The 22,531-nt window shown below is 40.7% G+C and overlaps 1 protein-coding gene across 5 annotated transcripts in view; it reads left to right on the top strand.

The window, feature by feature from the left end:
- The window catches only part of ARHGEF7 (Rho guanine nucleotide exchange factor 7), a 171,933-nt gene that overhangs the window by 16,138 nt on the left and 133,264 nt on the right, over positions 1-22,531 (top strand). The gene's annotated exons all lie outside the window — the stretch shown is intronic.

The following is a 22,531-nucleotide window of genomic DNA, read 5'->3' as shown; positions in this document are numbered from 1 at the left end:
CTGGGGCCGGGCCGGGCCGGGCCGTGTGGGGTGTGGGGACACCCGGTCTTTTGTGGTTTCCCTGGTGCCCCTTTAATCCTCCCGGCGAGTTGCCTCTGCTATGATCTTCCCTTTCCCTTCCAGGAGAGTTTATCCTCTCCCATGTTCCCCACACCCTGATCTTGGGGTCACATGCCCTGAAGTGATTTATTTTGGCCTCTTCTGGTGCTGGGGGATTTCCTGGAGGTGCAGCCGGGCTCCGGAGGGAGTCGCCTGTGCCCCCAGTGCAGAACAGAACAGTGCCTCTGAAAGGGGCTGCCCTTTGTGTGAGGAGAAGTGGAGGCTGCTGATAGCCTCTGAAGGTAAAGCTGAGTACCTGTGAAAGGTGGCGACTGTGATGATGCCACTGTCTTCTCTTGCGTCCACACTGAACAAATGACCTGGCAGTGTGGTGCTGGAGTGCATTGTGAAGGGGCTGTTGGGTGAGACTTTAAATCAAGTTTCTGAAATCTTGTGGTCAGTCAAGATCCTAGTGGCCAAATTCTGATTTTGACAAGTTTTGTTTTTCCTGCTTAAATTCACTCTAAAAAATTAGTTGGTTAAATTACTGTGCTGTTCCTGTTCTCAGTTGTGTGTTGTAGCTGGGCGCTTTGTTGCGGTATTCATTCCACCACAGAGGTTGCTGCACTTCCGTGGTGGTTAGAGTGAATTTTGTGTATAGCTAGTGCTTTATTTTAAGTGTATAATGCATAGGGTCCTATCTGATTAAAAATGTTGTATAAACAATTTCTAAATGTAAGAGTTTATTAGAAGTGAGTGTCCAAAGCCAGTTTACAGAAGCAGTTAAAAATATTATATCTGACTCTAGACAGTATTTAGAGGTTCAGAGTAGGCCCTGTGGTGCCTTTCCTAAGGCAGGGGAATCTAATTTGCTGATTTTCATGTTAAAACTGTGATCTTGGGTGGACAAAGGGAACATTAATGTCTTGTCTTGTTTCCGCCTCATAAGTATTGAGGAGTGAAGTGTCCTATTCCTTTATCTATAAAAGAGAATAGGAGGGATGTTTGCAGAAAGTTACTAGAATTCCATTCAGTGACTTGATGTGACTTGTTTATGGCTTCAATGACCTGTAGTTATAAAGTTTCTTTTTGGCAGGTGAAAAGATCCTCTGTATAGTGTTTCAGTTATAAAATTGCATTAATTTTGTTTAGTAAAACTGACTTTTAGATGACTCGTCATGTAGGATTTAATTCAGTAAAAGTCCAATGAGCTCTTCTTGACATGTAGAATTTAATAAACTCTTAAGGAACCACGGTTTTTAGCATTGGAAAAAATACAGTATTTTATCTAAAACCTTATTACATTATCCTGGGCATCTTCTATATTTCCTTTCCTGTCATTGCAGATTACTAGGATGTTTGCATATCATTTGTAGATTTGGTATACCATAAAACCAAAGCATGCTGCTGTCTGAGTTCTTCAGTGATGGCAAAAATCTAGGGTTTGTGTGACATCACTATAGGTTGAAAAGTTCCTTAGCCTCTGGTGACTGAGAAGCTTACCATGGTAATTGAGTGGACCTGCAGGAGTTATTTAGAATTTAAACTTTTTCCTTAGGAAGAAAGTTTTTATCACTTATGGTTATGAAGAATAGCTTCTGAATGTAAATCAATGTAGTTCTGTCTTCATTTTGCTAAGCAGTAAGGGAATGAAATTAACCAGACCCTGGTCAGTTTTGCTACTGTTACTCAGAATGCTTGAGGCATCCCTGAAACTTACAAGAATCATGTTAATTTCTGTGTTTCAAGTTGGAGAAAGTTGTTAGTAAAGAGGGGCTTGAGTGCTCTACTTGGCGCCTCTCCCCCAAAAAGCTCCCAGCCCTTGGGTTTGGTAGAGGGAGACAAACTTGAAGAGTTTCTATCTATTAGCCACAAGAGGTTGTATGAGATGAAATATTAGGTTTATGGACAGTTGTCCAGTAAGCATTGCAGCATTGTCCTCCTTTCTAGGAGCTGGACACTGCATTAGGGCAGTGCCCATAATGCCTGTTTCTTATATAACAGTTTTCATCAGTAGATCTCAGGGTGTCAATATCTGTTATGTATTTAACCCTCGGTGAGCTAGGGAAGTGGTGTTATCACCATTTTACAGGTGGGGAACTGAGGCACAGAGAGGCTAAGTGATTTACCCAAGCACACACAGAAAGTCAGTGGTAGAGCAAGGAATTGAAAAAGGTCTCCATGTCCTGAGCCTGTTCCTTAACCACTACACTGTCTTTCTTCCCATGGACACAGTTGTGGGCTTTTCAGTCATTTTTTGTATCTATTTAAAATTTAAAGTTTTAATATATTCAGAGCATAAATTTTTTTTTATCTTACAACGTATCTGTAAACTCCAAATGAAGAAAAAACATGGGATGTTGAGAGGAAACTAAAAGAAAAAGAATTTCTAAATTTGAATTTAGAATGGAACCCTGTTCGTGCCATAGGTCAGCTATGTCACACGTAATGGTATTCTGCTCTCCGGGTTTTTTCCAGTAAAATAAAGAGAGGTGCAGGACTCTCTTCCTCCTCTCCTCCAGTTCGCTGTAATACAAACTTTTCCAGTGCAAAGACTTGAAAATTGACAAGAAAGAGCACACATTGCAGAGGGTTCCTTTGATTAATCTTTCTGGGAGCAAGGGTAGGCTTTTTGGACATGGAGCCAGAGCTTATAAAGAGGGAAGCTCAGAATCAGTTTTTCTTTTGAGAAGGAGTATTTTGGAAAATAGTATCAGGAATATTTATATTCTTCCAGATGAGCTCCTGAAAGGGGAAGCATGGGAGGAAGTGGGAAAGCAGGGGAGTGAGTCCACTAACAAGTAAATATGTCCTGATTTATATTTCCAAAAAGTTCATACAACTCTCAAGTCTAGTTAAAGAAATGGAAAGTCTGTATTTAAAATAATAAACAAGTAAAGCCACTGTAGTAATCCATGCATTTGCTTCTTTCACATCATGGCTAGAGCCATGCCTGCATGATCAGACTCCCTAGTGCTCATGGTGCCATTCCAGATCAAAAGGTCTCTGATCTGGGAACATTCTTTGAGAAAGATTTCCTTATCAGTGACTGTTGTGGGAGATTGACCTCCCTCTCCCCCCCACTTCCTCCCACCCCCCAACTACTTGAGATTCTCAGTAAGAACAATGAGTCACAACATCAGCCCTGCCTGAGGCCGTGAACAACCAATCCCTGTGCAAAGAAGGGTACAGGTTACCACTAACTAGGATCTTCAGGATCAGGAGGCAGACTCTTCAGTGACTAAAGACAGCTGCCATGGAAACCTTCTTTAAATAAAAATAAACTTAAAACTAAGGAGGGCTTTGTAGCTCAAAAGGAAATATAGATCCTATTACGATTTTTGTTACTCCTTGATCCAGCTAAGAATTGCAGGAGAGAGAACCAGCTAGACTGAATATACCAAGTAACATGAGAAACAGAGGAGATACTACAGGAAAACCCTCCGCATCCTTCAAACATGCATGATTGACTGTAGTCTATAAGGTGTGGTTCCCCAAATATGGGACAAGTGCAGGAAATCTTGAAGTGTTGGGTAAATAATATGTTTAAAAAAGAAATAAAAGAATCTTAGGTAGAGATATCCAGCCAGGTTTAAATTCAGAATTAAATACAACTACAGAACAAGATTATTGACATCCCCATCTTCCTCCAACCAGTTGAAAAACAGAAGTATGAAGACTGCAATGTATCTGCTTCAAACTGGGGTAATGGATCTCCCAGGAATCAAGAAGGCTTAAGACTGTACTCCAGGCTTTCTCAAGCCTTTTTTTCTTTTTGAGGCCCCCTCAACATACTGTAAAACCTCCCGGGCCCAGCGGGGGGTGGGGTGGGCGGGTAGGCACCTCCGGCTTCAGAGGGGGGGAGAGGGGCTTGGGCCTCTAAGCTTCAGCTGCTGGATGGAGGGGGAAGGGACTCTTGAGACTTTTGCCCTGTGAGGTGCTAGGGGGCTCCATGGGCTTTAGCCCCATGGGGTGGCAGCAAGTCTAACGCCAGCCCTGCTTCGCGTCCCACCTGAAACTGGCTTGTGGCCCCCCAAGGAGCTGCGGATCCCCAGTTGAGAATCGCTGCACTACTCCATCCTCTTCTTATTGTCCAGGTGTTCCAAAGACAGAGGGACACTCAACCAGATATTCTTGAACACATTCCTGCAGAAGCCACAGTTAAGCATGGAGGCTCCATTTAAGCATGGAATCTAAATTCTACCAAAGCAGCAGTTCTCCAAAGAAAGACTTTAATTTCTCTATCAACAGATCTGAAAAGTGCCTATCTATACATTATTATATGAATCTCCCATAAGAGATATCTTAGCTTCACATGCAACTGACAACGCTATCAGTATGCTGCTTTACCTTTTGGCCTCTCTAAGGGTGTTTCCCAAAGTGCTAGTTAATGTGCTTTATGTGGGCAGAAAAGGGTTAATGTTTACCAATTCTAAGCTTATTGGAACACTTTTCCTGGAAAAGGCCCACAAAGCAGCCATCATGCAGTCTAGATTCTATTCTGGAATAACATGGATTTGGCAATGCAACTAGGAGCTGAATGACTCTACTCAGTTGATGTTACTTATCAGAGTTGTCCTAGACAGCAATCTCTGCAGAAGTTTATTTCTAGCAAAGGACAGGTTTCAGAAACTGGTGGTCACAGTCACAATGTAATATGTTCTCCAGTGACATCGCTTGTAATGATTTGTCTCTTGCACCAATACATATGTCCTCCCCAGAAGCTTTTTACTTTCTGAGTTCCATCATCCCAACCATGTCCTGTTGCCAAGCGGTGTTTGGAGGGCTGTGATGCCTCAGAAATGGATAGAGTTGGTGGAAAAAAGTCTGTGCCAGCTGCAAGAGCAAGGAAACTGATTGAGGGACAGTTTCATCCAGGGTTAATGGAAGAAGAGTTCTCCAATATAGTATCAATTGGTTCAAGTCAAGGTTTGCTCTTTCTTGGGGAAAAACTAGTTTAGGGCAGGGTGCTAGTAAATATTGGTTGAAACTGAAAAATATAAAATGATTACTAGAATATACTAATGAAAGTTACTGACCAATATTTAGCAATTTGATAGTTTTGCAGTAATACGGTCTGTTTAATTTTTATTAAAGGAAATAAAATAAAACAAAAGAGCCTCAACCTAAAGCAGTATGCTGTTGGCTTAGCTACCTCAAACAGAAACTGTAATATCTGAATCTGGAAATTCCCCCTTCTTTGTTAAACAAACAAAGGAGAATTCCCAGATTCAGAAGCTTAAATTTCTGTTTGAGGTAAACTGCCAAATGAACTGTCCAGTCCGGTGCTCTGTCTCTTGGTCTCATCATCTGGAATGAAACTGCTGCAACCAAACTCAGTGATTACAGTGACTCAAGTCAAAATATTTCAACATGAGCAAAGGTGCAAGACCACTTGAAGCAATTCATGGCTATTCTGAGAAAGTTAATAAAGATGGTAAAGTCTTAAATGGAGAGATTGCAAAGCAGAAGTGAGCGGGAAGACAGACCATATGAGGAAACATTTTGTAGAATTCAGTGGAACAAGAAAGAGACACCAGAACCACTGACTGTGGCTAACCATACCTGAGTATTAGAATCAGACTCTGAGGATGAAGGTGCTGATAACACTGCCATTACCAAGTATATCAAAAGAAAACCAGATCCAGGTTAGCCCAAGACAATGAGGAGGAAATATCCGTTTGTCAATCACAAATGTTACAAAACTGAACTGAAACAAAAGACGCACTTGAAAATTGCAGCATTTTTTTTCATGGCTGTAATATTCCCTTTTCCGTTATTGAGGATCAAGAGTGGGTGGGTGAGGTTCTGTGGCCTGTAATGTGCAGGAGTTCAGACTAGATAATCCCAAGGGTTCTTTCTAACCTGACAGTCTGAGTCAACTTTTCAAGCATTGATCAGTTGCCTAAAGCCAGGCAACAAAGCAACAGTTAAAAGCAGGTGGGAGGTGAACTGTCAGATGCAAGTTCTGATGGCTTAAAGGTGGACGCACACAATGAATTACAAGGAAAAGCAGCTGCGTTAATACAATATTGCTGGAGTGCATAATGACTCCGTGATAGTTAACTGTGGTTTATGTATCAGCAGTTGATACTAGAGGCAATAAGAAGACTGGTGAGTTCTGGGCTACTCTGACGAGAAGCTAAAGCCTGAGCCAATGATGGTTAAGAACTACCTGAAAGACACTGAGAAAAAAGATGCAAAATGATTTGTAACAAGAGGACAACACTTTGGTTACGTGTGGTTATGCATTACATTGCAGTTTTGCTTTTCATTTATTTGTACAACCCTAAATTAATTTCCTCATCTGCCTTAAGTAGTCATAATTTGAATATATAACTAAAGCTAAGTTTAATGTGGTGTACTCTGACGTCGGTAAGCATCCCCAGTGATCCACCGGTGCTTGTATAGCCGTGGAAGGGAACCCTTTTCAGTTTATGTATTCACCAGGAAGACGGGGTGGTGCCAGAAGAGACGTCCCACCACAATTCAGGAACCCCATTACTTCAAATCGTCTACTATTTCTTGTGTATTGCTGAGAGTTGCAGTTGTATGCAGCAGGGTATGCTTGATGGCTTTGCACATGTGGATGACCACAGCCCCCACTGGATTTTACAACTCAAGATTGATTTGCCCACTGACCAATAGCAATCCAGCGTTGCAAGCTGCCAGAACGCAATTGCCGCTTGCTTCTCTGCTGTCAGCACAGCTCTTGTTCTGGTGTCCCTGTGCTGGAGGGTTGGGGTGAGTTTGGTGCATAGATCCAGGAAGGTGATGTTTTGCAGCTGAAAGTTCTGCAGCCACTGCTTGTCATCCTAAATATTCATTATTATGTGATCCTATCAATCAGTGCTTGTTTCGTGAGTCCCGAAGAGCCAGTCCATTATGTGGTGTGCTCTGTGAATGTCAGCAGCAACCTGACATTTTTATCTGCTGTGTCCATCAGCATCCATTGTCATCAAACAACTCTGCCGTATCCTACCACAAGCTGTAGTAGTACTTGTTGAAGTTCCACAAATACAGGATAATAGTGTGTTCCATATTAGCAACAGTCATGAGAATTGCACTGAGCTCTGCAGGGTCCCTGCTTCCACAAAAGATGGTGGAGACCGAAAAGCAGTGCACAGGACTGTGGGAATTTAAGTGTGAAGTTTTATCTAGGGTGGAATAAACCTTATGGGATGGAGAAAGTGGCATTGTGGTAACCTGACTCCCTAGTCCCAGAAATCCCTAGGCTAATTGCTGGTATTCACAAAGCAGCTCTGAAACCTTTGAAAACGGTTTGCTAATGTTGACTTTAGTTTATACTTTTTCCTGTGTATCTGACTGGCATCTTCTAGCCTGCTAACTAGTATGGATGCATATAAAGATAACCTTTTGGAGGCAGCAGAAAAAGGTAAAAAGACAGAATATTCACTTGAGTTGTTTGCCAGAACTGTAGTTGAGACACATTACTGTGGTATACATTTATTTTAATGTGCTTTTGTTTTTTGTATAGCTGTCTGAAATAACTTATCCATGAAATGATTAGAATTTCAGTTTTCTGAACTTAATTCAGTTAACCGTGGCCATCGTTCTGGAAAATGACATGATTTGTAACACCAGCTGTGGGAGTCTGTAGCTGGAGATTGTAAAACAGTTCCACTTTGCTGGAGCTAAAGCTTTGATTTAATCAAAGTTTCCAGCAGCATCCTATTGGAGTGACTTTATTGTTTGGCTTCTCAACCTACTTCTAGGGTTGCTTATTTTTTCCATGGTATTTTCTTGAGTGATTTAATTCTCTTTTATTTGTAGCATCTGTTGTCATTTTTCACATGAGAGCAACCTATAGGATTTTGGAAAGTTGTCAGAGTCCCTAAGCCTTTATTGCTCATGCATAGAACAAGAAGAAAATAGATAATAACCTGTTTAATTCCTGATACTTTAAGTTGAAGGGGAGAAGATAGGGTTAAATGTGGACACATATGGCATGCTAGAGAAATAGGTACCTAGAACAGAGCTGGCAATACAGACAGACTTGAAACTCACTTGTTGCTCATATGCAGAAGTTGTTGCAGTGGTGCATAGATTTTGCTAGCCCTGTAGCAGCTGCATTTGCTCAGGACATGTCTCCTCATAATTGCATCTGGCAGCCAGTCATTCTACATCACTGCAGTGCTGGTCTGGACTGAAAGAGCTGGCCTTGTAGGGGAACTGGTGTAGCTAATCCTCCCAGTGTAATCTCCTAATGCTCCTGCAGTCTCTTCCGTTAGAATTCTGATGTTTCAGAGCATTTACTCGGCCATCTGCCAAGCTACTTGTAGGGAGAAACCTGTTTTAACTCTCCCAATTTAGCACGTGCCTTGTCTACACTAGATTGTTAAGATGTGTTCGTATATGTTAGATAATACTTATCACATATTTAAATCCTAGTGTAGCCCTTTGAGTGTTTTGCAGACACCAGACTTCTTCTCCTGCTTCACTTTGAATGCAAACTTGACATTAATTGCTACTATACACAGTTCTGTTTCTATTCCCACTTAAAATGAGAGCGCACACCACCTCAGATGTTCCGAGGCACAGTGGCAATGTTTGACATTTACAAAGCACCTTGCTGGATGTCCTATTGAACTCTTTTATGACTTGTTGGAAAATTGACTTCTATCTGGATCTACTCCATCCGTTTTTGTTAAAATGGGGTTCTTGCTGTGGTATCTTGTTGATGCACAAATCGTTTTTTACTCAGAGTGTATATACGCTACAAGCACTATAGTGGCACAACTGCAGCATGGCAGTGCTACGCTGCTGTAGTGTAGACACTTGCTACAGCAACAAAAGGATGTTTTTCTGTTGCTGTACTAAATCTACCCCACCTTGAGAGGTGGTAGCTAGGCTGACGGAAGAATTCTTCTGTTGACCTAGCAGTGTCTATATTGGGGGTCAGCTTACCTGTCTTTCTCAGGGGAGTGAATTTTTCACACCCCTAAGTGATGTTGCTACATTGACCTAACTTTTAGGTGTAGACCAGGCCTAAGTGCGACCCCTTGCTCTTCAATGACACCTCCCTCCACCCTTCAGCACTACCTTAACATCCCACCTAATCTATCATATGATATCCTGGTCTCCTATTTAATACGTTGCTCCAACAACACATGCTAGCTACTCTGTAACCTCCTTCCTTTTAGAATTAGAGGCTAGATTCTGATCTCAAACGCACCACTGACTTCAAATAGAGTTACACCAGAGTTACATGGGTGTACCAGAGATCAATCTAACACGTTTCTTTAGAGGCATTCTTGTTTTGGCTCACTAAATGACTGAATATTTTAGTCATTTTTGCCTTCATTTTGATTTACATGATAGATGGTGAGAGTTTATAAGAACATAATAGTTTAATGCATTTCCATTAGTTTCCTTTTTTCTTTTTTTAAAATGGTATTTTAATTATATGTTTTCAGTATGACTTCTCCCACCCTCTTTTTCTTGTGGTTTGATGTATTTGGTGTTAAAGGATAACCCTGAATCACCTGCAGAAGTCCTTTTAATATCAGCTGTGTCTATATCAAGAGCAATATATAGCCTGTAATTTGTGAGATCATTCCTAGGCACGATGGAATGAATTCAGGACAGTGGTTCAACCTTAATTTTGAATTTTCTTTGTTGTATTGTAAATGGTGTTCTACATCACAACTGTAAAAACCAAAAACAAACCAACACTAACAAGTGTAGATGGGTTTTTTTTGTTTAAGATCCTATAGGGAGTTATTTCTCTGGTAATTCTTGTTCATGTATTCCTCTGTCTGTTGTTTCCTGGTCAGTGCTCATCTTGACATTGACTGGTAGCTGTTTGTTTTTTTGTTTTTTGTTTTTGAAGCATAACCCACGTCAACATTTTCTAAATAGTTTATATGAATTCAAGGATATTTGTTCTACAATATCTCTTGTGAATAGAGGCCTTCCAATTCCTAAAAAATAATTTCAGCATAGTGTTGTATCACTTGTCTTGTTACTATTTTACTTTTCCCTGCATCTTCAAAGTTGTATGGATTTTCAATCATTTAACTCCCACTAAAATCTATGGTAGTTGCATAGGCCAATTATGTGCCTTATTTGAAGGATTTAGGAATTAGAGACTAATTGCTGTTTCTCAGGCAGTTTCCCGCTGTACCCTTTTGTAATTGGCTGTAGTGACTGGGCTGGTATAATATGTTATTTTAAAGTTTATATGTCTAAATGAGAACAAGGAGAATCTTGGCTCTATTGATAAAACACTATTTGAAATATGGTATTTGTAGGAGTAATTAGGCTATCCATAACAATGGGGCATTTGGTAATCCTGTCTCTCTGACTTCTTTTCTGTACCTTGTAAACTCCAGATGCGCCATTTTTAGAGGACCAAGAAGAAGAATATATTTAAAGGAAATAAAATGTAGTGTTGTACTTCAAATTATACTTTTCCAAAGCTTCTTTCGATCTCAACCAGTAAAGGTTAAGGACAAGATTTTTAAAAAATGTGTGCTTCAAGTTAGGTGTCTAAATAACAGGTCATATTTTTTTAGATTACAGATCAAGCCATTCCAACTGACATCAGTGGGAGCGACACAGCATTTTGAAAATGTGGCCGCTTATTTAGGTGCAGTGACAGATCTGGGAAACAGCAGCTGTACCAGTGCTCTGTTCACTGTATCACCAATTAGTTGCCTGGGAATAAACCTGACATTTGATAGACAGGGGATGGACTAGGGAGAGCGAGATCTGCAAGGCTTATTAACTCATTAGCCCAGAAAGTAGAAATGGCACAGAAAGGCAGTGCCAGGGAGAGAGAGGTGAGTAAGAGGCAGGCAGGCAGGCACTGAGTCAGCACCAAGAAAGATCTCTGAAGGAGAGAGCTACTTCTTCTCCTATCCTTGACCTAGGGTGCTCAGGATGATATACTGTTGTGAATAATGTGCTGCACAGTGTCATAAAGGAGGTGAGGAAACACTGTACATAAAGGTGGTGGTTACAGGCAGAGAGTCTTCAAACAGTCTATGAGTGCAGAAGATGAGCAGAGGGGCTGCTCTGTTACAGATGCCTAAATAAGAACTCAGGTGCTTACCTTTAGGCACCGATTTTTATTTTAAATCTTGGCCTTAATGTCCCCATCTCTAAATTCCACTGATATGTTCTGAGTGTTACGGGTCCAGCTTGTGAAGAGTAAGTAAGTCCACAGAGGTACAGGAATTTGGTGTGGGATCTACATTTAGAAACTTTTCTCATCATATACTGGGGTGGTTAGGGGATGACTTTTTTTAATGACATTGCTATGGCTGGCAAAAGCTATAGTATAGAAGCATTTATACTGACAAAAAAAGTGCTTTAGGTGCTATAGGCTGTTTCACTTAGTGAACCACTCTAAGGGCTTGTCTACACTTCCCTCCGAGATTTGGTGGCATTCGACCAGATTTACGCAAACTATGCAAAAAAACTTGTGTAACTCCCGTCGACTTATGTGCTTCTGTTTTGCGCGCCATCTTCACTGCGCTGCACCGACGGGAACCATGTTTCTGTCGACGCAGCGCTACGCCACTTGAGGAGGTGGTCTTAATACGTCGATCCAGTTAAGTTGATCTGACGGTGGCGAATTTGCTGCCGTCAGTGTAGACATAACCTAAGCTATACTGGCAAAAGCACTTCCCCTCCGGTATTACTGCATCTACACAGAAAGTTTGTAGCTATACTGACAACTCTTTTGTCTAGACCAGGCTTATTATACCTCTCTTTCAGTACTAAACTGTCCCCATAACATTAATTCGATATACTTTGATTTGATATAAGGACTGTATGCACAAGAAGGTTCTGGATCAATCTAGGCTCTTTGCTTTAGAAGATCTAGCTCTCTTGATAGCAAAATATTCCAGAATTGCTGAAGCTCTCCCCACGTCCCTACTTTGATTAAAATGATGTGCTTCATGATACTCTTGAGGGAGAAGGTTGATGGTGTTCTTTACCCCTAGCTGTTAAAAGCACGTGGGCTTTGATATTGGTTTCACCTTCCCTACTAACTTTTTTTTTAAATTATAAAAACTACCAGCTGACAAATCAGAGTTATTGGTGATTTGCTCTTAAAGAAGATCACAATAGCCAATTGCTCAGGAAAGTCTTCCCTACATAGAGTGCATCACTGCCCCAGGTATCCTCTGGACAAATGGATTAGTAGTTCTTTTGAGGGCCTAGACTTTTTTGTGTGTGTTCATTTGGCTCCTCACTGTAATCTGCCAGAGATTTTAATCAGTTAGTTCTAAATTTCTCTCCTCTCCCATAAACTGTGGCATAAAATTCACTGGAGAATTGTATCACTAGATATAGCATGATCTCCGTTCCCATTGATCAGTGTTTCTTGGCATCTTAGTTGATTTTGCCCTGTTCTGGATGGTAAAGTTTGAGCTGTTATGTTGTTACCCAGTGGTTCAGCAGTCAGACACAGTTTCATTTTAGTCATTGCCCATAGTGAACTTCCTTGCCTTGACAGACTTGTAAAATGCCTTTCTATGCATCCAGTTGCTTTTCAGCTTACTACTGTTTTGTCTCTGGTACCTCTCATTCAATGCTTCAGCTTTTATCCACCTCAAATCTTGACAAAACTCAGGTAGCTGCTAACTTCTGGAAGAACAGGGTCATGTTAAATTCCCTACCTTGACTGGCTGGTGCAGGCATCTCATTTTCAGAAGCCTCTACCATTTCCCACATCTTAGCTGTAGGTCTGAAACCTGTTCATAGTTATGAAATTGGACAAGAGCATGTTCATCCCACCTCAGAACATTGTCCCTCTGAGTCTGCTTGTGCACTGGCTTTGAAAGACCCTTCCTGCAGAGAAGGCAGCCAAAGTAGTCAGCAGCCAGGAAACTCCATTCTCCAACACTGCTGTCTTTGCCAGGGGACTGTACATGAACAGCCTTTTTACTTTTCCTTGTGGCTCTTCCCTGGGCCTCTTCCTAGTTTTGGACTTGATGTCTGTTCCTTAGCTGTGCCAAAATACACATTGGACCAAACACTTAGACTGGTAAACTTCTCTTTTCTTGTGAATCTCTGAGGCTTAACTTGTTAAAGGGGACTTCCCTCTCCAATGGATAGCTGTAATGATAGCTGTGAACTTATTTGGAAAGAGAGTAGGATGGCTCAGGTGAAATGTTCTCTGTTCAGGGATATGCACAGGGATTTAAATGTAACTACTGTTGGACGGGGAACTTCAAACACTGCCGCCCCCATTTCCCTATCCCCTGCTACCTCCTCGAGCTCCCCACCCAGCGCCCCTGGGCCCTGTTGCCTCTCCCCCCATTGTCCCAAGCTCCCTTCTGTGCCAGGTGGGTTCCAAACATTTTCTGGAGGCTGTGGGCGACAGGCTGCTGAGTCCCGTCCCTTTTTCTCACGCCCCCCTCTGGCAGAGCTGTGCTGCCAGCCCAGCTTCCCTGCTCCGGGCACCATCTAGTGGGGTGCAGCAGCGGTGTTCGCTGCAGAGCCTTTCCCAGGCAAATCCCATGAGCCACGCTCAGCCCGACTCTCACCCTGGCAGGAAGGGGAGAGGATGGGCTCGGAACAGGGAATCCCAGGGCAAGAGGCCGGGGCAGAAGCTGGGGGCTGTAGTAGAGATGATTATGGGGGTGGGGGCATGCCCCTGCTTGATCCCCCTTTGTGAATGCCCCTGTCTCTGTTCAAACAGTAGTAAATATAATTGTTCTGATAATGGCTTTATTTGCATTCTGGGAGGTGTTAACAAGCAAATCCAATGGGATAATTCAGTCATATTGGTAGGAAGTTACCAAAAGTCACCGCCTGGTCAGTCCATCATGCTATTTCAGTGGGCAGAGAGGAGTCAAATTTCACTGAGAGCCTATTACTTTGAGGGAGAAGTAAATCTTTTTCCAGATGAGCTGAATAGACAGTTGGTCCTACCCAAGAAATGTTGACTGTCTCATAATAATGTTTTAGTCTATTATGTTTAGGTAGGTGGCACTCAACCATGGATTTTCTTGTTATTTTGCTTACTGGACTGATGGGCCTTTTGGGAAATGCCTTCCTCATCTCATACCCCAAGGGTCTCTTCCATGGTTTCCTAACTGCCACATCTCCATAGGGTCATAAAAACTACTTGATTAGCATGTGTGTGAAAGCTTAATTCTGTAGCATGAAAGGTTCTTGGAATAATGAAGATTTTTGTTAACCAGGTGGCCTCTATTTCTGCTTTATGTTGCCCAAATTCTCAAACTCAGCATCATAACTAGTTTATTGGGACCCACCAAAAGTCTTCTCAGTAAAACCATAGATATTTTTTTCAGCAGCAAGTGCAACTAGGAGCGACACATCATGTCTTTCAAGCATCCATGCTTGGGATTTTCAGAGAACTATTTTGAACTATTTCAAACTTTGTCTGCTCTTCCAAAATAATTTACTTAAATAGCAAATGAGCATAGACCACATTTTAAATACCAAATACCTGCAAAATTAAGTGTTTTTTGTAATTGTAGTCAAGCTTGCTGAAAACGAAATTGTAAGTTGTGGATAGAAGGATGGAGTCCTCTTTTTGGGGTAGCGATAGCTCAAAGATGATAAAATCAGTTTTAAGCTGTTTTAGTGGATTATAAAACAAAACTCTTTGCATGCCAAGTTTCATCTAGAACCAAAGGCAGAAATAGCAGAAAAGTACAGTCCCCAAAACAGAGGAATCTAAATGAAAATTGAACAGCCATTAGCTATAGAGTCCCTGCAATAATTATTCTTGTTCAGCTTCTGGCATTTTAACAAGGATCTTAATTGCTTCCTGAACACAGTGAATTCTTCCCATCTGCAAGAAGACTGTTCTGTAACACTTATTTTTGTATTTGTATGATTGTTGCATTTTAAAATTTCCTTTATATAGCTTTCTTTTTTCCCTTCTTCTAGAGTTGTCATGGCTTATGCATTCTATCCCCTCATAAACCGGTCCTGTCCTATGCCAAAAATCTGAAAATAATTTTCCTTCTCCTCCTCCTCCCTCCCCCCCAGTTATTTTCTAAATGTTTTGTTTCAGAAGGCATAAGAAGTAGCCGGGGGATGGCCATTTTAGACTTGATGCTGACTAAAAGTGAGGAGTTTGTTGCGAATCTGAAAGTTGAAGGCAATTTGAGTGAAAGTGATCATGAAATGATGTATTTAATGATTCTAAGGAAAGGCAGGAATGAGAGCAGCAGATTAAGGGAACAACAGAAAACTATCCTGATATGAAGGAAGGACAAGAAGAATAGTAAGACGCTGATATGGCTGCATGAGGAACTCTTTAATGACCTGAACATCAAAAGGGAATCCTACAAAAAGTAGAAACCTGGATGAATTGCAAGGACGAGTAGAAAAGAATAAGCACAACAGGGACAAAATCAGAAAAGCAAAGGCACAAAATGAGTTGCACTTAGCCAGGGTCATAAAGTCAATAAGAAGAGGTTACAATACATTAAGAGCAAGAGAAAGACTAAGGGAAGTGTGGGTCCTCTGCTTAGGTAGGGAAGGAGATCAAATAACTGATGACATCAAGGAGACTGTGATGTCTAATGCCTTTTTTTTGCTTCAGTCTTCACTTAAAAAGTTAAATGGTGATCAGATACTTAACACAATATTAATAATAAGGGGGAAGGAATGCAAGCCAAAATAGGGAAAGAATAGATGTAGTCAAGTTGGCAGGGCCTGATGAATTCCATCCTAGGGTACTTAAGTAGCTAGCTGAAGCAATTTCAGAACGTTAGCAACTATATTTTAGAAATCATGGAGGATGAGTGTGGCCTCAAAGGACTGGAAAAAGACAAACATAGTGCCTGCTTTTAAGAAGGGGGAAAAAAGATGACCCAGGGAATTATAGACCAGTCAGCCTAACTTCAGTACCTGGAAAGATCCTGGAACAAATTATTAAACAGTCAATTTATAAGCTCCTAGAGGATGATGAGGTCATTAGTAGCCAATGTGGATTTGTCCAGAACAAATCATGCCAAACCAACCTAACTTCCTACTTTGACAGGCTTATTGGCCTATTGGATTGGGGGGGGGAGGCAATAACAGGATAAAAGGTTTTGAAAACCTGATCCATGAGGAAAGGTTAGAAAAATTGAGCATGTTTAGTGTTGAGAAAAGAAAACTGAGGGAGGAGGACCGATAAGACTTCATATGTGTTGAGGGCTGTGATAGAGGATGGTGATCAACTGTTTTCCATGTCCTTGGATGGTAGGGCAAGAAGTAATGGGTTTAATTTGCAGAAAGGAAGATTTAGGTTAAGTACATGACTAGGTTTCCAAGGGAGATTGTGGAATTGATGTCAAAAATCTTCATTAAGAGTAGATTATGACAAACGTGTCTGGTGGTCTAGGTTTACTTGGTCATGTGTCAATGCAGGACTAGGTGATCTCTCAAGATCCCTTCCAGCCCTACTTTTCTATGATTCTGTAAACAGAATTACCTTGCTGTACAATTCTCCTTTTTCTTGTTTCCACAGTTGATGATACATTTGATACATTGAAAGACATCTTAATGTATAGTAAAATTACTTGTGGTCAGGATGTGAGCCCCTTACTCAAATTGGAAGGAGGAGTTACCTATGTGAGGAGCTTCATTGAAATTAATGGGATTGCTTGTATGTGTAACTACTCACCAGTGTAAGTAAGGAGCTCACATTTATTCTGCTGAAGGTACTTATGTGGCCCTCACTTCTGCAATATAAGAGTGTCTCACAAATTTTAATGTGTTTATCCTCACAACACTTCTGTGAGGTAGGAAAGTGGTTTTTATCCCATTTTACAGATGGGGAACTGAGGCACAGAAAGATTAAGTGACTTGCCCAAGATCACACAGAAAATCTGGCCACAGTCTGACCCTGAGAGAGGTTATACTGCCTTCCTGCTCTGATCCATTATGGCAAATACTTTGTTTCCGTATTTTAGGTTTGAATATGTAACTACTCTTAGTTTAGTTGACATATTACCATTCTCTGCTTTGTGGAACAAATCTAAAATAATTTTTTTAAAAGCCCTCCAAAATGAGACAACCTCTTGTTTCTATCTTTTTGTTGGTTCCCTAAAACTCAAGTTTTAGAGCTTCCTCTTATGTCCATAGCTGAATTCCTGCTCTGGCTCCTGGCCCTTATAAAAGTATGGTGAGTTTTTCCTCAGTTTAGCCACTAATGAACAATAGTTTATATTGCAGAAACAGCATGTACATATGTTATTCGGCGTATTTGTATTCAGGAGGGGCCTGCTGAGCTGAATGGGCAAGACCACTGTTTTCTCTCCCTGCTGCAGACCAGCTGGGTGGTTTGTTTATCTAATCTTAAGAGTTTGTGACTGACAGAGTCCAGTCATGTGTTTTTGATTTGTGCTGCAGTTAGAGCTGGTCTGTTTGAGGTAATATGATTCTTTTTATGAGCGCAAATTTTTGTACCTGTGTTTAAAATATGGCTTTGTAATTCTTCGTGTTCTTTCATGTTTTTGTTTTGCATTGCTTTTTTTCTTGTTTTACAACTTCATGTAAACATTTGTTTTTTAACATTATACAGACAGTGAAAGAAATCTTGAATTTATATAAAATATATCTATCAGACATTATCTCTGGGTAGCTGCCTATGACTGATTCATACTGCGTTATGCTTTCAGCTTGGAAATAGGGTCATGAAAAGTCCATAAAAATAGTCTTGCTTTTTAGACACAGAATTAATTCTGACATTAATTAACAGGGACAGAGCGAATGCTCTTGCCCCACAGTTGCATCCAGGAGAAGCCCAGGCTATAACACAGACCCCTAAATTACAGACCTGAATTTCCTTCAGTCGGGGGGCGGGGAGGGTACCTATTGAGTCAGAATAATGTTCTTACTCTTCAGTTATTCCAGTTGCTTTTTCCAACCTCTCGCATTACCTGAGCCTTGTCTGGATTGAGTTTTAGCCAGCTTGCTGTCATTCAAACCCTAAACTTAAACAGACACTGGGTCACTTGTTTCACTGTGTTGGCAGGATTGGAGGTGATACTGGCATAAATCTGTCTATTGTCAACATGCTGAAGATGTTAGAGCCTGTGTCTCCATGCTAGCCCTTCCAATGACCTTTTATACATGTTGAACAGAATAGCTAACAAGATGGAATCCTGTGGATACTCAACATGGGAGAAACCTTGGGGCAGATGAGCAATTCCCCCAAACTATGCTCTGGGACCTTAGATATAAATGTTTACACCTACTCAAGAGGGACTCCATCCACACCTGCCGGGGACCGTAGATGTGTCAACACTATCAAAGACCAATGATAAATTTAGAAGAATGATCATGGAGACTTAAATCTATATAGATGAGGATAATCAGATTCACTAGTTCAGTTCCTGTCCCATGCACAGGTCTGCAACCCTGAGAGAGTCTGCGGACACCAGATTTGCCCTGCTATCTTTTTCCTCCATCTTACCTCAACAAGAGGAATTGGACTCAGGTGGGTGGCCCGCAAGATTACCAGCATCAAGAGATGATTTCTTGAGCAGAGGTCTCACAACATCTTTCATAAAAAGCTACTGACATCCTCATCCCCTTTCCTCCTGAAACTGCCTCGGTTTGAAAATTTTGGCCTGGGGTTTTATGAACTAGAATTTTTTTTAATCTAATTATACTAATTACAGTGTTGGCTGCTAACCACCATGCTGCTATTTAGTTTGTGCCATGCAGTGGCTGAAGATAACATTGATGTTAAGGTGGTAGTCTTTGTTTAGCGAAAGGGTCACTGACAGGTTTAATAGTCGCGTACACGTGCTGCATTCTCTGTCAGCATAAGTGTTTTTATCACTTATGCTGGCAAGACAGCACATTCATTCTTTGGACTAGAGACAATAGTTTACTGTGCTCTCAATGGACATGCTGCTGATTTTTTACAGAGCAGCACTAACAGTCCGCAAAAGTCCAGCTGTGGGTGAGTTGCTGTGATCTGAGACCTTTCAATGGAGGGTAGAGAGAAGTCTAGTAGGACTGTTTTCTTCCCTGTTCTCAGTGTTTTGGAAGAAAGTTTAGTAAACCTATACAAAGTGGCCAGTTTTGATCCCCAGGATATGCAGTTATTGTTACACGATTGAGAACTTCATCTAAGTAGATATACGCCTATTTCAAACACTCCACTTTAAGAGTGGGAAGGAAAGGGATCTCAGTATCTTCAACTCAGTGCATCAAAGCACTATAATTTGCTCCATTTCTGCACTACTTCCCCCATTCTCAACCTCCTTGCAGTAGACCAAAACCTAAAGTAGGATCCATGCCAATGTTTTCAGGAAAGAGAAGTACCTTTGACTTCTAGTATCATTCCTTACTCTCCACCACTATTATGTTCATATTTTTTTCAAATTCTTACCTGTTTAATCATATTTTTATCTGGGTGTCATGGCAGGATTTGTGTGTTTTGTTACTATGTTGAATCAGAAAACATAAATTGTACCTGCAGAGTTATGGCCTGATGGCTGTCTTGGTGTGGTCCAATGTGAAATAGACAGTCAATTTGTGGCACAATACTTGATTTTGAATGCCTGTTTACAAAAGCCTAAGAAATCTATGATAGAGATGTCATTTATCTTGTTCTCTATTCCTAGAAGGTTTATGAAACAATCAGCATGTTGTCCTATTAGAAAGAAGGCCATCTTAGGTGTCCAAAGGAATTTGGATGATTTATTTTTTTAAAGACTGAGTCAATTTTAAGGTTCTCTGGTATAAATGTTGACTCGCTTTCTATTTGCAGTCGTGCCACCGTGTGATTCTATCAGATTTTGTGAGCTAAACAATGTGAGGCTGAGTCATTGCTCTGCTAGGTGATCTCTGAGGCACACCTCCAGGCAAGGCCAAGTATTATCTAGACCATTCTTGACCGGTGTTTGTCGAACCGGCTTTTAAAAATCTCCAATGACAGAGATTCCACAACCTCCCTAGCTAATTTATTCCAGTACTTAACCACCCTGATAATTACAAAGTTTTTCTTAATGTCCAACCTAAACAGCCCTTGCTGCAATTTAAGCCCATTTCTTTTTGTCCTATTTTCAGAGGTTAAGGAGAACAATTTTTCTCCCTCCTCCTTGTAACAATCTTTTGCGTACTTGAAAACTGTTAGTGTCCCCCCTCAGTCTTCTCTTTTCCAGACTAAACAAACCCTATCTCCCCCTCCCTCCCCCCCCCCCCCATCTTCCCTCAGGTCATGTTTTCTAGACCTTTAATCATTTTTGTTGCTCTTCTCTGGACTTCCTCCAATTTGTCCTCATCTTTCCTGAAATGTGGAGCTCAGACTGGACACAATGCTCCGGTTGAGGCCTAATCAACGCGGAGTAGAGTGTAAGAGTTCCTTCTTGTGTCTTGCTTACAAGACTCTGCTGATACATCCCAGAACCATGTTTGGTTTTTTGCAACAGTGTTACACTGTTGACTCAGATTTAGCTTGACCCTCTGACGACCTTTCTGCAGTACTCCTTCGTAGGGTATCATTTCCCATTTTGTATGTGTGAGACTGATTGTTCCTTCCTAAGTGCAGTACTTTGCATTTGTCCTTATTGAATTTCATCCTATTTACTTCAGACCATTTCTGCAGTTTGTCCAAATCATTTTGAATTTTAATCCTATCCTACAAAGCACTTGCACTTTTCCTAGCTTGATATCATCTGCAAACTTTCTAAGTGTACCCTCCATCAGTGATTTAAATAATAGCATAAAGATATTGACCAGATCCAGAACTGATCCCTGCGGGCCCCCACTTGATATGCCCTTCCAGCTTGACTGTGAACCACTGATTCCTCTCTGGGAACAGTTTTCCAACCAGTTACGCACCCACCTTATAGTAGCTCCATCTAAGTTGTATTTCCTTAGTTTGTTTATGAGAAGGTCATGTGAGACTGTATGAAAAGCCTTACTAAAGTTAAGATAAACCACATTGACCGCTTTTTCCCATCCACAAAACTTGTGGCATTCTTCCCTCTGAGTTAGTATTAAACTAGTTCCACAGTGTGGTGTTAGGAGGCTCAGTGCTGCTCAAACCACTGATTTTTTCAGGTGAGATCTAAAATTGAGGTCCTGTCTGTTGCACATATTAAATGATTCCCGCACACGTTTTTGTTTGCAAGAGGAGTATTCTGAGTCCTAATGTTCTGGCCACATGACAACTCCGGCAACTGCATTCCGACAACCCACATTCTATCTGCAGTTCCAATGGAGGAAAAATCCTTTGACTCTTGCCTTTGTGGTGTTGTAAAATGCTAAGTGGTTTCACCCTACCTATGTTTCAGAGGTGGATGAGATTATCCCTTTCTGTACCATTTATAAAGCAATTTTCAATGCATCAGAATTAAGGTGCGACTCTGTTAGTTTATTATAATTAGCTGAGCAGGTAGGCACTCGAAGATGCTGAGGTTTTTTCATATGAAAGTACAAATGGAGTTGCATTCTCAAACCTTTCCACATTGATTTTTATATTATGTCTCTCTTTTTGCGTATTGCAACAACAACTAAGCCTAGTAAGAGTTGAGATATTCTTGAAAGGTCCTTTCAATTTTAGGTTTCAAAGAAAGTTTACTAAGAACTCATTTTAAAATACCACGAACACCCCCTGCAGTCTTGATAATGCCATTTTAAAGGCCCAGCCGCAAACAAAGATTCAGAAAACCTAGGCAATTGTACTGTTTGCGTCTGAAAGGGAATCTGATACTACCTGAAGTCTGCCCAAATTACATTTTCTGGAGCCATCTATGTTGTATTCACAAATGTGAGTTGTATAGTGTGTCTTCAGTAATGTTAAAATTAGACCTGAGTTTGCCACTCTATATACAGTAAAATCTAACAGAGCATTTAAAACTAAATATATGCCCCCACATAATTGTAACTAGTACCCTAGTGCTAAAGATGGTTAGAAAAGTAGTTTGGAGTTTGGCAGCATGAATTGCCGAGATCACTGATTTAAATTGCCAATTTTAATCATGATTTGAATCAGCAATCAGGAAACCTTCATTTAAATCATCGATTTTAATTGTGTTTTGCATTTATACTTTTTAGTTTCCAAAAGAAAGGTTGATTCTCATTGGCTGGTAACCATTAAAACCTGTTGATTTGCAGTTAAATATAGCTTCCACACTTAATTTGGTGCTACATTTTGTTTAACGAGGTTATACGAGCTATACAGATTTAAGCAACTACATACAGTTTACATTTATTCAGATTCTTGATTGTTAGAAAGTGGCAAATGAAGCATTTCTTATTTACTAGAAAATTTTCTATTTGTGATTTGTGTCAAGGTCCATTTGGATGGAAATTGTATATTAACAATTTTAATAATTTCATTTTTAATTGAATAAAACTACCTTAAATGTGCAGATACATAAGAAAAAAAGTTTATCAGGGCATGTTTTCCATTTAAAACGAATTGTTTATTAAACAAAGGACGTATTATCTATAATTAGTGAATTGAACTGATTGTTTCTGGTCACCATGCCCTTCAAGATTTTAGTAGATCTCATACTGTCAGGTC

This window comes from Emydura macquarii, unplaced genomic scaffold, assembly GCF_026122565.2.
Source record: "Emydura macquarii macquarii isolate MOO-44397 ecotype Brisbane River unplaced genomic scaffold, CSIRO-AGI_Emac_v2 contig_2531, whole genome shotgun sequence".
In the NCBI taxonomy this organism is placed as follows: Eukaryota; Metazoa; Chordata; order Testudines; family Chelidae; genus Emydura; species Emydura macquarii.
The sequence above is the reverse complement of the archived record's forward strand: the minus strand, read 5'-3'. Positions and strand labels throughout refer to the sequence as shown.